Genomic DNA, 16,217 nt, shown 5'->3' with positions numbered 1-16,217 from the left:
TTCCTGTCACTACAGCAGAGTGGTTCTGGTTCGAGGAACTAGAAAACTCGCTTAGTAGAGAGACTCCATATGAGGAGGTTATGGACAGAGTTCACGCACTTAAGTTGGCTAACTCTTTTATTTTAGATGCCGCTTTGCAATTAGCTAGATTAGCGGCGAAAAATTCAGGGTTTGCTATCGTGGCACGCAGAGCACTTTGGCTAAAGTCTTGGTCAGTGGATGTGTCATCCAAGACAAAATTGCTTAACATCCCTTTCAAAGGTAAAACTCTATTTGGACCAGAATTGAAAGAGATTATTTCAGACATCACTGGGGGAAAGGGCCATGCCCTTCCACAAGATAGGCCTTTCAAGGCCAAAAATAAGTCTAATTTTCGTTCCTTTCGCAATTTCAGGAACGGTCCGGCCTCTAATTCTGCATCCTCTAAGCAAGAGGGTAATGCCTCACAACCCAAACCAGCCTGGAAACCGATGCAAGGCTGGAACAAGGGTAAGCAGGCCAAGAAGCCTGCCGCTGCTAACAAAACAGCATGAAGGAGTAGCCCCCGATCCGGGACCGGATCTAGTGGGGGGCAGACTCTCTCTCTTTGCTCAGGCTTGGGCAAGAGATGTTCAGGATCCCTGGGCGCTAGAAATAGTTTCTCAGGGTTATCTCCTGGAATTCAGGGAACTACCCCCAAGGGGAAGGTTCCACATGTCTCACTTATCATCAAACCAAATAAAGAGACAGGCGTTCTTACATTGTGTAGAAGACCTGTTAAAGATGGGAGTGATACACCCAGTTCCAATAAAGGAACAAGGAATGGGATTTTATTCCAATCTGTTCGTAGTTCCCAAAAAAGAGGGAACTTTCAGACCAATTTTGGATTTAAAGATCCTAAACAAATTTCTCAGGGTACCATCGTTCAAGATGGAAACCATTCGAACGATTCTACCCACTATCCAGGAAAGTCAATTTATGACTACCGTGGATCTAAAGGATGCGTACCTACATATTTCTATCCACAAAGAACATCATCAGTTCCTAAGGTTCGCTTTTCTGGACAAGCATTACCAGTTTGTGGCCCTCCCATTCGGGTTAGCCACTGCTCCAAGGATCTTCACAAAGGTACTAGGGTCCCTTCTAGCGGTTCTAAGACCGAGGGGCATTGCAGTAGTACCTTACTTGGACAACATTCTAATACAAGCGTCGTCCCTGTCAAAAGCAAAGGCTCATACAGACATCGTTCTGGCCTTTCTCAGATCACACGGATGGAAGGTGAACATAGAAAAAAGTTCTCTGTCTCCGTCGACAAGAGTTCCCTTCTTGGGAACAATAATAGATTCCTTAGAAATGAGGATTTTTCTGACAGAGGTCAGAAAGTCAAAACTTCTAAGCTCTTGTCAAGCTCTTCATTCTGTTCCTCGTCCTTCCATAGCGAAGTGCATGGAAGTAGTAGGGTTGATGGTTGCAGCAATGGACATAGTTCCTTTTGCACGAATTCATCTAAGACCATTACAACTGTGCATGCTCAAACAGTGGAATGGGGACTATACAGACTTGTCTCCAATGATTCAAGTAGATCAGAAGACCAGAGATTCACTCCGTTGGTGGCTGACCCTGGACCATCTGTCCCAGGGAATGAGCTTCCGCAGACCAGAGTGGGTCATTGTCACGACCGACGCCAGTCTAGTGGGCTGGGGCGCGGTCTGGGAATCTCTGAAAGCTCAGGGTCTATGGTCTCGGGAAGAGTCTCTTCTCCCGATAAACATTCTGGAACTGAGAGCGATATTCAATGCTCTCAGGGCTTGTCCTCAACTAGCAAAGGCCAGATTCATAAGGTTCCAATCAGACAACATGACGACCGTTGCGTATATCAATCATCAGGGGGGAACAAGGAGTTCCCTGGCGATGAAAGAAGTGACTAAAATAATTCAATGGGCGGAGGATCACTCCTGCCACCTGTCTGCGATCCACATCCCAGGTGTGGAAAACTGGGAGGCGGATTTTCTGAGTCGTCAGACATTCCATCCGGGGGAGTGGGAACTCCATCCGGAGATCTTTGCCCAAATAACTCCATTATGGGGCATTCCAGACATGGATCTGATGGCGTCTCGTCAGAACTTCAAGGTTCCTTGCTACGGGTCCAGATCCAGGGATCCCAAGGCGACTCTAGTAGATGCACTAGTAGCACCTTGGACCTTCAACCTAGCTTATGTATTTCCACCGTTTCCTCTCATTCCCAGGCTGGTAGCCAGGATCAATCAGGAGAGGGCCTCGGTGATCTTGATAGCTCCTGCGTGGCCACGCAGGACTTGGTATGCAGACCTGGTGAATATGTCATCGGCTCCACCATGGAAGCTACCTTTGAGACAGGACCTTCTTGTTCAGGGTCCATTCGAACATCCAAATCTGGTCTCCCTCCAGCTGACGCTTGATTCTATCGAAGCGTGGGTTTTCAGATTCTGTGATAGATACTCTGGTTCAGGCCAGAAAACCGGTAACTAGAAAGATTTACCATAAAATATGGAAAAGATATATCTGTTGGTGTGAATCCAAAGGATTCCCATGGAATAAGATAAAAATTCCTAAGATTCTCTCCTTTCTACAAGAAGGTTTGGAGAAAGGATTATCTGCAAGTTCTCTAAAGGGACAGATCTCTGCTTTATCTGTCTTACTACACAAAAGACTGGCAGCTGTGCCAGATGTTCAAGCATTTGTTCAGGCTCTGGTTAGGATCAAGCCTGTTTACAGACCTTTGACTCCTCCCTGGAGTCTAAATCTAGTTATTTCAGTTCTTCAAGGGGTTCCGTTTGAACCTTTACATTCCATAGATATTAAGTTACTATCTTGGAAAGTTTTGTTTTTGGTTGCAATTTCTTCTGCTAGAAGAGTTTCAGAGTTATCTGCTCTGCAGTGTTCTCCGCCCTATCTGGTGTTCCATGCAGATAAGGTGGTTTTGCGTACTAAGCCTGGTTTTCTTCCTAAGGTTGTTTCTAACAAAAATATTAACCAGGAGATAGTTGTACCTTCTTTATGTCCGAATCCAGTTTCAAAGAAGGAACGTTTGTTACACAATTTGGACGTAGTCCGTGCTCTAAAATTCTATTTAGAGGCTACAAAAGATTTCAGACAAACATCTTCCTTGTTTGTTGTTTATTCTGGTAAAAGGAGAGGTCAAAAAGCGACTTCTACCTCTCTTTCCTTTTGGCTTAAAAGCATCATCCGATTGGCTTATGAGACTGCCAGACGGCAGCCTCCTGAAAGAATCACAGCTCACTCCACTAGGGCTGTGGCTTCCACATGGGCCTTCAAGAACGAGGCTTCTGTTGACCAGATATGTAAGGCAGCGACTTGGTCTTCACTGCACACTTTTGCCAAATTTTACAAATTTGATACTTTTGCTTCTTCGGAGGCTATTTTTGGGAGAAAGGTTTTGCAAGCTGTGGTGCCTTCCGTTTAGGTGACCTGATTTGCTCCCTCCCTTCATCCGTGTCCTAAAGCTTTGGTATTGGTTCCCACAAGTAAGGATGACGCCGTGGACCGGACACACCAATGTTGGAGAAAACAGAATTTATGCTTACCTGATAAATTACTTTCTCCAACGGTGTGTCCGGTCCACGGCCCGCCCTGGTTTTTTAATTAGGTCTGATGAATTATTTTCTCTAACTACAGTCACCACGGTACCATATGGTTTCTCCTATATATATTTCCTCCTGTCCGTCGGTCGAATGACTGGGGTGGGCGGAGCCTAGGAGGGACTATATGGCCAGCTTTGCTGGGACTCTTTGCCATTTCCTGTTGGGGAAGAGATATCCCACAAGTAAGGATGACGCCGTGGACCGGACACACCGTTGGAGAAAGTAATTTATCAGGTAAGCATAAATTCTGTTTTTATAATTTATATTTTATATTATATATTTCCCATATATACATAAATTAGTTTTATCTATAGGACATATTATTAGTGGGTTTTAAGCTTTCCCCTAGCGCCACAGATACTTGATGGTTCAGTTTCCTGTTTTAGGAATCAGAGCTGTCTAATACTATCGTGTTACCATAGTAACCTATTAATATTTTAGAAATCCGGCATCAGGTGGAAGCGTTAACACAATGCTAACTTACACCTACACGAAAAGAGCGACCGCATGCAAAACGGAAACCTTTTTATTGGAAACCTGGTACTAAAATGGAGTCGTGAATTACTTTTAGCTGTCGGCCACTTTGGTAGCTTATGGCTCCATTTTAATTCCTCAATGGAAGCGAGCCCGTAGTATGTGCGTAACCTCTGTTTTAGTTTTCAAACATAACTACTTAATTACTTTAATAGTGTCATTAGTTAATAACACTAGTAGCTCTCTAGAGATGTGTGGTATTTAGTTTCAACTGCTGAACAGTAATACATTTCTCTGGAAATATCTTTGAATAATGAAAGGATATTCAAACAAAAGCTATTATTTGAAAAGCATATGTGCACATTTCATTTGAACTATTATGTTCCTTGAAATAAATCTCACAAAATAATGTCCTAATAAATTATTAACTACATCATATATCTTTAATTTATTCTGTAAGATATACTTCCTTATAAAAGTATATTATAAAATATACAGTATATGTAATGAAATTAAAAACAAGAAATAAGACCTGAGACCTAATATCTTTAAGCCCTTATAACTTTTTTATGCAATATTTTTATTATTTTTTGTCAGACAGTTTTATTATGAGTGTAACTGTACTTTGATGTGTTTGGTGCAACTTTTTAGTCGAGCCTAACTTCTTAGTTGAGCTCTGAAGTCTTGCTATCCCGACGTGCATTAAATTAAATTCCGCTCAAGCAAATCATGTTTTACATTGCACAAGCATTTCACCAGATTATTGGAGATTTACTGAATAATACAGGCTCCATTTATCAAGCGGCAACCTCTGCTTGCTAAACTTCAATCCACGTGGTAATGTTGAGCTGACTGTGGTGGAATAATCATTAAAGTGAATGTAAAGTTGACTGAATGAGTGCTCGGTTTTTAAAAATACTATTAAAAACAAGGGCACTTTCATTCACTAAGCTTTATATTGCAGCGTTTTAATTTAAATATTTACCTTTTTCTTTAGCAAACCAGGATCGGCGATCCCCTGCACGCAGCTCCTCTGTACTTACATCCACAATGACGAAATTGGCTTCCTCCAATCATGGCGTGCACACCAGAGCGTCCATCTCATGAACCAAGCCGTGATTGGAGGAAGCTGGTTTCATCATTGAGGTGCTAAGTACAGAGGAGCTGCGGGCGGAGGATTGCCGGTCTGGGTTTTCTAAAGAGAAAGGTAAGTTTTTTAAAAAAAATGCTGCAATGTAAAGTTGAATGAATGAAAGTGCCCCTGTTTTTAATAGTATTGTTATAAACCGAGCACTCATTCATTCAACTTTACATTCACTTTTGTTTCCACCACAGTCAGCTCAACCTACCACGTGGATTGAAGTGTATGGTTTATTGTTCACCCAGTTATGAAAATAGCATTCCAACTATCAAACTAGTTTAGAAAGTTCAATTTAATTCTAGTCTGGTCGGCAAATGATTGTTGATCAAATTTTTAAATCAACATACATTTTTTTTGTTAGGTTGTTTCTTAAATTGCATTTAAATCTGGTATGTTTATACTTTGTATTCAAGTCTCATACAGCTAGATTACGAGTTGTGCATTCGTCTTTTAAAGCTGAAAATATGGTAATTTAAGCGTTAAAACAGCACCGCAGCCATTACAAGTCTTGTTGGTATAAGTGTACCACAAGTCTTTTAGCCTGTAACGCAACGTCAGTACCGCACTCGTAAAAATGACGATTTTTCATTAGATTCCAAAAGCGCTGCCATTACAAGTTTTGTGGTGAGGCTAAAAAACCTGTGTTACAGCCTAAAACAACAAGATCCGTAATGCCATCTAAAAGCAGTAGTTATGAGTTTTACGCTACAAATCTGTAACATAGAACTCATAACTAAAGTGTTACACTACACTAACACCCATAAACTACATATTAACCCCTAATCCGAGGCCCTCCCGCATCGCAAATACTATATTAAAGTTATTAACCCCTAATCTGCTGCTCCCGATATCGCCACCACTTAAAAAAATATTAACCCCTATTCCGCCGCTCCCCGACATCGTCACCACTATAATAAATGTATTAACCTCTAAACCGCCACCCTCCTGCATTGCAAACAGTATTTAACCCCTAATCTGCCGTCCGACCACATTGCCCCCACTATACTAAAGTTATTAAGCCCTACACCGCCGCCACTATAATAAACCTATTAACCCCTAAACCACAAGCCCCCACAACAAAATATACTAAAGTAAGCTATTAACCCCCAAACCAAAAGCCCCCGACATCACAATAAACTAAATTAAAGTGAATGTAAATGTTTATGCTAAAGTGCCCGGTTTTTAAAATTTTTATTAAAAACAAGGGCACTTTAATACATCAAAATTTACATTTCTCTTATTGTGAAAAAATACTTACCTTTTAAACTTGACAGCCACTCCAGCTTCCCCCAGTCGTCGCAAGCCATTTCTGACGTCAGAAATGATGGATCGGTCATCCTCCAATCACGGCTTTTTCCCCCCGGGGGAATCAGTGTCTTATTCAACGCCCTTTTTGGAGGAAGCCGGATTCCTGATTTTAAACCCAGGAACAGGCTTTGCGATGGGAGGAGGAAGCTGGAGTGGCTGTCAATATTAAAAGGTAAGTATTTTTTCACAACACGAGTGAATTTTGATGAATTGAAGTGCCCCTGTTTTTAATCAAATTTTTAAAAACCTGGCAATTTAGCATCAAAATTTACATTCAATTTAAACTAGTAACCCCTAAACCTAACACCCCCCTAACTTTAGATTAAAATTTACAATTTTCCTATCTTAAATCAAATTATAACTTACCTGTCAAATTAAAAAAACTAAGTTTAAACTAACAATTAAACTAATATAATTATTAAAATAAAATTAAACTAACTACCAATTAAATAAAACTAAAATACACATTAAAAAAATCCTAACACTACTCTAAAAATTACAAAGTATCTAAATACAAAAAAATAAAAAAGACTAAATTACAAAAAATAACAAACACTAAATTATGAAAAATAACAAACGAAATTATCCAAAATAAAAAAGAATTGCCCCTAATCTAATAGCCCTATCAAAATAAAAAAGCCCACCCAAAATAAAAAACCCTAGCCTACAATAAACTACCAATAGCCCTTAAATGGGCCTTTTGTAGGGCATTGCTCTATGTTCAACAGCTCTTTTACCTGTAAAAAAAAATTACAAAGACCCCCCAACAGTAAAACCCACCACCCAACCAACCCAAAATAAAAAACCTAAAAAAAGCTACCCATTGCCCTGAAAAGGGCATTTGGATGGGCATTGCCCTTAAAAGGGCATTTAGCTCTTTTACAAGCCCAAACCCTGAACTAAAAAAAATCCCACCCAAAAAACCCTTAAAAAAAACTATCACTAATCCCCAAAGATCCACTTACAGTTTTTGAAGTCCCGCTTGATTGATGTTCATCCAGGCGGCAAAAAGTCTTCATCCAGGTGGCCTCTTCAATCTTTATCTCGGCGGCGAAGTACTCATCCAAGTGGCGAGAAGTCTTCATTCAGGCGGCCTCTTCAATCTTCATCCAGGAGGAATCTTCTATCTTGATCCTAGCGGCGTGGAGCGGGTCCATCCTGAAGACATCCGGCGCGGAACATCCTCTTCATACGGTCGCCGCCATACACTGAATCTTCAATGCAAGGTACGCGATTCAATATGGCGTCCCTTGCATTCTTATTGGTTGAAAAATTTGAATCAGCCGATAGGAATTAGAACTGCTAAAATCCTATTGGCTGTTCAAATCAGCCAATAGGATTAAAGCAGCTCTCATTCTATTGGCTGATTTGAAGAGCTGTTTAACTTAGGGCAATGCCCTACAAAAGGCCTTTTAAGGACCATTGGTAGTTTATTCTAGATTAGGTTTTTTATTTTGGGGTGTTTTTTTAAATAAGTTTTAGAATAGGAATATTTTTTATTATTATTGATAGTTTTTTTTCGTTTTGGGGTGGGTTTTTATTTTTAGATTAGGGCTTGGGCAGCAAAAGAGCTAAATGCCCTTTTGAGGGAAATACCCATACAAATGCCCTTTTCAGGGCAATGGGTAGATTAGGTTTTATTTTATTTTTATTTTGTGTGTTTTTTTTTGTAGCAAATAGCTGTTAACTTTAGGGCAATGCCCTACAAAAGGCCCTTTTAATGGCCCACAAAAAGGCCCTTTTAAGGGCCCTTGGTATTTTGGGGGTGTGTGCTGTTAGGGGTGTTTGTTTTGAGCCGTTAACTTTAGGGAATACAGGAGAGAATCACGCCTCTTGGAATTGGTGGGAATGTATGATCACAGCTGTCCGTTCAGGTGTCTTTCGTGTGTGAATCTGCTGTTCGATCTGATATGACACTGCTGGGCACTTGAAAACTTGAGAGGACCTGCTATCCCATCTGCGTGATCTGATGATGTCACTGAAGTCGGGGGGTTCCTATTTTCATATGCGTCCTCAGCGTATCACATGTAAAAGTAAATAAACAGCAAAGACTTTTAAGGGCCCTTGGTAGTTTATTCTAGATTACAGTTTTTATTTTGGGGTGTTTTTTTGTTGTGGATAATTTCGTGTTTTTTTTAAATGGTAGTTTTTTTATTTTTTGTAATTTTAGGTTTTAGTGTAAGGTAGCTTAGGATTTATTTCACAGGTAAGTTTGTATTTATTTTAACTAGGTAGTTAGTAAATAGTTAATAACTATTTAATAACTACCTAGTTAAAATAAATACAAACTTACTTGTGAAATAAAACCTAAGCTATCTTACACTAAAACCTAACATTATAAAAAATAAAAAACACTAAAATTACAAAAAATAAAAAAACTACCATTTCAAAAAATAACAAACAAAATTATCTAAAACAATAAAAATTATTCCTATTCTAATACCCTTTAAAAAAAAAACACCCCAAAATAAAAAAGCCTAATCTAGAATAAACTACCAAGGACCCTTAAAATGGCCTTTTGTGGGCCCTTAAAAGGGCCTTTTGTAGGGCATTGTCCTAAAGTTAACAGCTCTTTTGCTACAAAATAAAACAAACACCCCCTAACATTATACAACCCCCCACACCCCAAACCCACAAAATAAAAATAAAGTAAAACCTAATCTACCCAATTGCCCTTAAAAAGGCATTTAGCTCTTTTTCCTGCCATTAAAAGGGCATTCCGATCTTTTATGAAATGCCCAAGCCCTAATCTAAAAATAAAATCCCACCCCAAAACGAAAAAAATACATTACACAAAATAACAAACAAATTATCAAAAATAATTCAAATTATTCCTATTCTAATACCCATTAAAAAAAAAACACCCCAAAATAAAAAACTTAATCTGGAATAAACTACCAAGGGCCTTAAATCAGCCAATAGAATTTCAGTAGCTTTCATCCTATTGGCTGATAGGGCATAAAGACTAGCATCATACAACTTTCTAATTTACTCCTATTATTAATTTTGCGGAACCTAAAATGGGCCAGCTTCTAAGCTTCCATCCCTGCATTTTAAATAAAGAACACAGAAATATTGATAATAGGACTAAATTTAAGTGTTTCAAAAATGGCATGCTCTATCCGAATCACGAAATAAATAAATTGGGTTTAGTATCCCTTAAATAAATGGTTTTCTTTTCTTTACCTATTTTTCCATCCTTTCATTCTACATACAAGTATTAAACCTGAAGATAATTTAAGGGAGAAATATTTTTTTTTCCTTTTTGTCATGTTATGTGATAGTAACAGTGGATCTATAGTCTTTTAGTATAAGATCCACATTCATTAAAGCAATTTCAAGACTTGTAAAAGCAAGGAAACATTAAGCAAAAAAGACTTTTTAAACTTTTGTTCTTGAGATTTCTCCTTTTTGGAATTGTTATAGCTATTGTAGTTAATTGGTTAAAGCTTCTTTTAAATCTAAAAACTTCCTTGAACTTGCATCATTGAAGGATAACTGCGTCATGTGTATGGCAAAGGGCACATATCTCACAACACTGCACAAAGGAGGTTCAAGATTCTCTGCTGAATTGAGCTTTTTCTCTGAAATATCTTTCATGGCTGCATTGTACTGAACATGAAGAATTGTCCAGTTTCTCTCACTGGAGTCTCATTATAAAAGTAACTTTTCTGTCTGGGAAATTGAAATGAAGGTTTTAAAAATAAAATGGTCCTTTTACAACTGGATCAAATCAAGATTTTGTAAGCCATGCGTACTATATTCTTGATTGTAATTTTAAAATTAATATATAATCAAATGGTTCTTGAGTTGATTAATAAAAGAAAAAACACTCTAATTATTTTCAGAAAATCAATAAAAGTGCAATACCATAAATAACAATAAAAAAGTGATTAAAGATAAAATGCATTAAATAGCATAAAATGGTGTCATGCTTTGCTTAGTATTCAATGTAAAATGATGTTTAAAATCCCAATTACTTAAAGGGACAGTATACACCAATTTTCATATAACTGCATGAAATAGACACTACTATAAAGAATAATATGCACAGATACTGATATAAAAATCCAGTATAAAACCATTTAAAAACATACTTAGAAGCTCCCAGTTTAGCTCTGTTGAAAGGTTAGCTGGAACACCCACTGAAAGTGGTTCTATAGCAAAAAAACAGACCCCCTTCCTCTGCATATGAAAAGACTCTTTACATAAACAGGAGCAAGCTGGAGTAGGTATACATCAGTATTCTTCTAAAATTTTGGGGCTTGGTTAGGAGTCTGAAAATCAGTGCAATGTTATTTAAAAATAAGTAAAACTATACTTTAAAAAAAAAAAAAAACCTGAATGGGCAATATAAATAGATAATCTACAAAACATTTATGCAAACAAAAATCTAGTGTATAATGTCCCTTTAAATTCAAATTATACTATGTCACGTAAAAAAATGTAATGAAGAGAAGAGAATAAGGTAAAACAATAAATAAATATGTTCTATTGAAGAATCTTTTTTAAATAATTTGGTCTGTAATGTTTTGATGACAATTTTTTGATGCTGATATCCTTTACAGTTAAACTCATTCTATCTGCAGAGAGATGAACATTTAACAGACAGATATTACTTCTTTGGTTATAATGGGTTTTGCTATCAATGTTTAAGTTTTGATATTGTAACGTTTTTGTTTTTTCTCCATGAGATAGTTTCAGAAACAGGTGCAATTGAATTAAGTCCATCAACAAAGTAAGGATCGCCATATGATCTGGTTAAATAAATACATTTTCCAAAAGTTCATAAAACAATAGTAAGCAATTAAACTTAATACATTTTTAAAGCGTATAACTGAAAAAGTAATTTTATTTTTTCATATTGTTTATAGAATATTTAACATTTTTCTTTAATGATTCTAATAGAGCATACAAATCTAAAAACCTTTCCAATTTACATCTCTTATCAAATTTGCTTCATTTTCTTGGTATCCTTTGCGGAAGGAACAGCTGCTGTGAGATAGCTGAACACATTGGCGAGCTAATGACAAGACACATATATGTGCAGCCACCAATCAGCAGCTAGCTCCCAGCATACTGTCCCTGAGCCTACCTAAGTAAGCTTTTCAACAAAGGATACCAAGAGAAGGAAGCAAAATAGATAATAGAAGTCAGTTGTAAATTATTTACAAATTTTAGGCTCTATCTGAATTGTCACGACCACCTCTCCTGATCAGACTGTACAGGTGAGGCTGTGACTGAGATACGAGTATGAAAGGGTTAACAAAACACTTTCTAAACTATTCTAGCTCCAGAAAGTAAAAAAAAATCCTTTTAGCACCACCCACTACCGGCATCTATAACTCTAACGCTGCCACCACTTTAAGATCATTGTATGGGAAATCCTAAAACTGAAAGATTAAAAATCTCAGAACACAATTTGGCAAAAAATCTAAAAAACACAGTACTGTTATTACCAGTCTCTAGGGATGGGCGAATGTGTAAATTTTTGAATTTTGAATGTAGAACGAATGTTATTACCGAAATTCGAATTCTAAAAAAATCGAAAATCGAATGTTATTTACAGCTTTCCAATGTCACTTTCGAATTCGAATGTTTATAATTATATCGAATGTCCACATTCGAAATTTCGAATTTAACATTCTATTTAACAAATATTTTTCAGAAGTTCAATAGTTCATGTGGTAGGGTGGAAATTTAGTAAATTGATACATAATAGATACAAATATATCATTTCAAATGTTTCCATATAGAATATTGCATAATTCGAATGTTACATTCAAAGAAAGCATTACAAATACTATTACAAACATAAATTCGAATTTTTCGAATTTGAATATAAATTCGAATTTTTCAAATTCGAATATTGCATAATTCGAATATTACATTTAAAAGCATTAGAAATACTATTACAATCTAAATTCAAATTTTTCGAATTCGAATACACGTATTGCATAATTCGAATATTACATTTAAAGAAAAAGCATTAGAAATACTATTACAATCTAAATTCGAATTTTTCGAATTCGAATATTTTCGAATGTAATCGTAAAATTCGAAACCGAACATTTGAAAATCGAATGTTAGAATGTTATGTAAACATTCTAAATTCGATTCGAATGAACGAATGGGTTAAAATTCGTGCCGTTTTTTGAATGTTGCGAAACATTCGCCCATCCCTACCAGTCTCTTGAAGTAATGTTAATTCAAATATTAGACGAAAACTAAAACTATAATAAGAAATATTTATTATGACAAAATGGTCACTGTGCATTAACATTAAAAGATTTATTTTTTTTAAAACAGAAATACATTATAGACTCTACTCCTAATCCAGCAAGTGTATACGTTTTCTCACTCAAGGAGCATTGAGGTTTGAATCCTTGGTCACTCATGCACTTTCAGTAAAAATGCTCTTCAGCAAATGACAAATGTTTGTGTATTTGTTACCACTATATACATGGAAACATCAGCTCAGGTTCCTAAGCAGGTCTCTCTGGGTTATAGGGGGGGTAAGAGAATCCACCCCCATCTTTTATGGCCTTCCATCCTGAAAGTCCTGAATTTGTCACACTTGATTTTATTGCAAGGTATTCCAATAAAGTATTTAGGCCACAGGGAACATTATGATATCAAACACTATGGGGCCGATTTATTAAGGACCGAATGTCCATGAATGCCCCGATTTGTGCTCGAGCTTTCAGGCTCGCCAGAAACAGGAGTTAAGAAGCAGCAGTCTAAAGACCGCTGCTCCTTAACTTGGTACGCCTCCTCTGAGGTTGCTGATATCAATATGCACAATCTCATATGATCGGGTTGATTGACACCCCCTGCTAGTGGCCAATTGGCCGCGATTCTGCAGGGGGCGGCATTGCACAAGCAGTTCACCATAACTGCTTGTGCAATATTAAATGCAGACAGCGGATCATGCCGTCCGACTGTTAATAAATCGGCCCCCATGCATTTTCCATTCTTTATTGTCCTAAGGCATTAGTACTTATAAAAGTATATTTCTTTACAAGGCTAGTTGTCAGGCTAATGAACATTTTTAAGGTCATGTTCCTTTAAGTAATTTATAAAATATTTTCTCTTAAAAACATATACTTTATAAGTAATAGAGGTTAAGGGGCCGATTTATCATCTTCAGATGGACATGATCCACTGTAGCGGATCATGTCCGCCGTGCATCGATAAATGCCGACAACATACGCTGTCGGAATTTATCATTGCACAAGCATTCCAATCGTCCGCTAGCAGGGGGTGTCATATCCGATCGGGCTGATTGCTGTCCGCTGCCTCAGGGGTGACAGATGAGTTAAGGAGCAGCGGTTTTAAGACCGCCTTATTCTTAACTTACATTTCCGGCGAGCATGAAGGTTCGGGCGGAAACAGCTTAATAATTCGGCCCTCATATATCTGCAACATTTGTAGATAAACATGCCAGTGAGTTATATCAGAGTTATAATACATATCTACACTAAATAAAATGTTTTTGTTTTTAAATTTAATAAAAAATGCACATTCTTATGTGTAGTTTGTGTAGAATGGTGGCACTTCACAGCCCAGGGTATGCAATGAGGTCTCTTGTAGAACAAAACTTTTCAAGACAAAATTAACCAAGGTAGTGTATTACCTCCAAACAAGCAAGTGCACCAAATGAACAAGATAAACCAAACAGAATCAGAGGTATCTGCTTTATTGAAAACCAATGTCTTCCTGGTCTTCCACCTATCCTAGATACTTTTGTATTGGAGGCTTTGTTGTACAAGAGACCTCATCAAATATCCTTGGCTGCGATGTGCCACCATTCCATAAAAACTACGACTTTCATACAAGAGGAGAGACCCGGGCTGGCAGCATCCTTTACCAGGGAAGTGATTCTTTTCAACTTTACTGTTGCATTTGACATCTATTTTCCCTTTTTTTAGAGATGTTTATGTGTACTGTATTATATGTTATTAATATTTCTAAATGTATTTCAATCGCAAATATACTTCTGTAAAGTGTTTGGGAAATTGTATATGTGTTTAGAAAGTTTATGCCTATATATTTTGAATCAATATACAATATTTCATATCATATTCTATATTACATTATTTTTACCATGACATGCGGCATGGGCATGTATTTGTTTATAATTTTGCTTAAGAAAAAATAATTAAAAATAATAAAATATTATGAATGCATGGGTATTGAGCATTTATTCCCTGGAACTCAATCTTCTTGCCTATTTTGATTCTCATGATCCTGCTTATAGTTCAGATGAGGCTTCCCCATAAGACTACTGTGCTGTGCCAGATTGCCTAGACAACAACACATTCTAATGATGTGGGTGAGTTTTTAAGGTGAGTACAATAAGGCCAAGTTACAATATTAAAAACACCAAAACTAGAATTTGAGTGGGTCAAAGGAACTCACTGTTATGACTAGTCTATGATTGGCCTAGGTTATAATTGATTTAAATTGTAAGCTCTTTAGGAAAGAGGACGCTACAATCCTTGTGTCCTTGCCTCATCTATATTAGTTGCTTCAGACTCTTTTGGTGCATTACAAATAAAGGTAAAAATGCTACTATTAATAACTTGCCTGAGCAAACATTCCCTTTGTTATACTTCCTGGGCATTAGCAAACATTTCCTAGAATAGGAACAACATATTTCAAACACAAAGTGCAAACAATATCAAACACAGCTTTCTGTTACATGTGACACAAGCAAAGCCAAAAAAATATCTAGCAAATTAATGCATATAATGTGTTATATGTTTTTCTGTTCATACAGAACTAAGGAGTTGAAAACAATCTTTTTTTTGTCAGATATTATACATTGAACACTGAACATTGGCTGATATTTAAAAAAAACAAAAAAAACCTGCACAACTAAATCCAAAGAAAATTGTGATATTGGGAGGTTATCAATTAACTATCAAGTTAAAGGACCTATATGTTGATTGGTACTTTTCAATAGTGTGTAAGGAGTGTGTGTAGCTGATAGGCAGCATGTGTGCAATTAAATGGAGATTTAACCAAAAAGTCAAGTCTGAACATTTTTTAAAACAAATTCACGTCTTTTTTACTGCAATTGTTTATCAAGGTCTTGTCATTAAAGGTACATGAATCACACATTTTATCTTTCATATTTACATATATATATATGTGTGTGTGTATATAAATATTTGTATATATATATATATATATATATATATATATATATATATATATATATATGTGTGTGTGTGTATATGTGCTCATATACTGTATATATTTACAAATCTAAAAGCAGAAATTCACATACACATATTTTAACAGATATAGAGAGAGAGAGAGAGAGAAGAGAGAGAAGAGAGAGAAGAGAGAGAGAGAGAGAGAGAGAGAAGAGTCAGAAGACTTGCTTATACCCCAGAAACTCTCTGATTACTCTGTTTCCAATGCAGCAAAGGACTATGGGGGAAGATATGCAAATGAGGTTCACAGTGACTCACTTTTTTTACTTCTAGCCTGCTTTTTAAGACAGACTTCCCTTTACGCCATAGCATCACTGCATTACACAGCTTCTAAGCTTAGTTAGGGTTAGTACAGTGATTCAGACCAATCCCAGGACAGCTGTTTCTTGGTTATTGCCACTCATCACCTGGGAGTAGGTTGAAACACTGCTTGGTAAAATTGTTTTCTAG

The sequence above is a fragment of the Bombina bombina genome, chromosome 4 (assembly GCF_027579735.1).
Source record: "Bombina bombina isolate aBomBom1 chromosome 4, aBomBom1.pri, whole genome shotgun sequence".
In the NCBI taxonomy this organism is placed as follows: domain Eukaryota; kingdom Metazoa; phylum Chordata; class Amphibia; order Anura; family Bombinatoridae; genus Bombina; species Bombina bombina.
Note: the sequence above shows the minus strand (reverse complement) of the source record.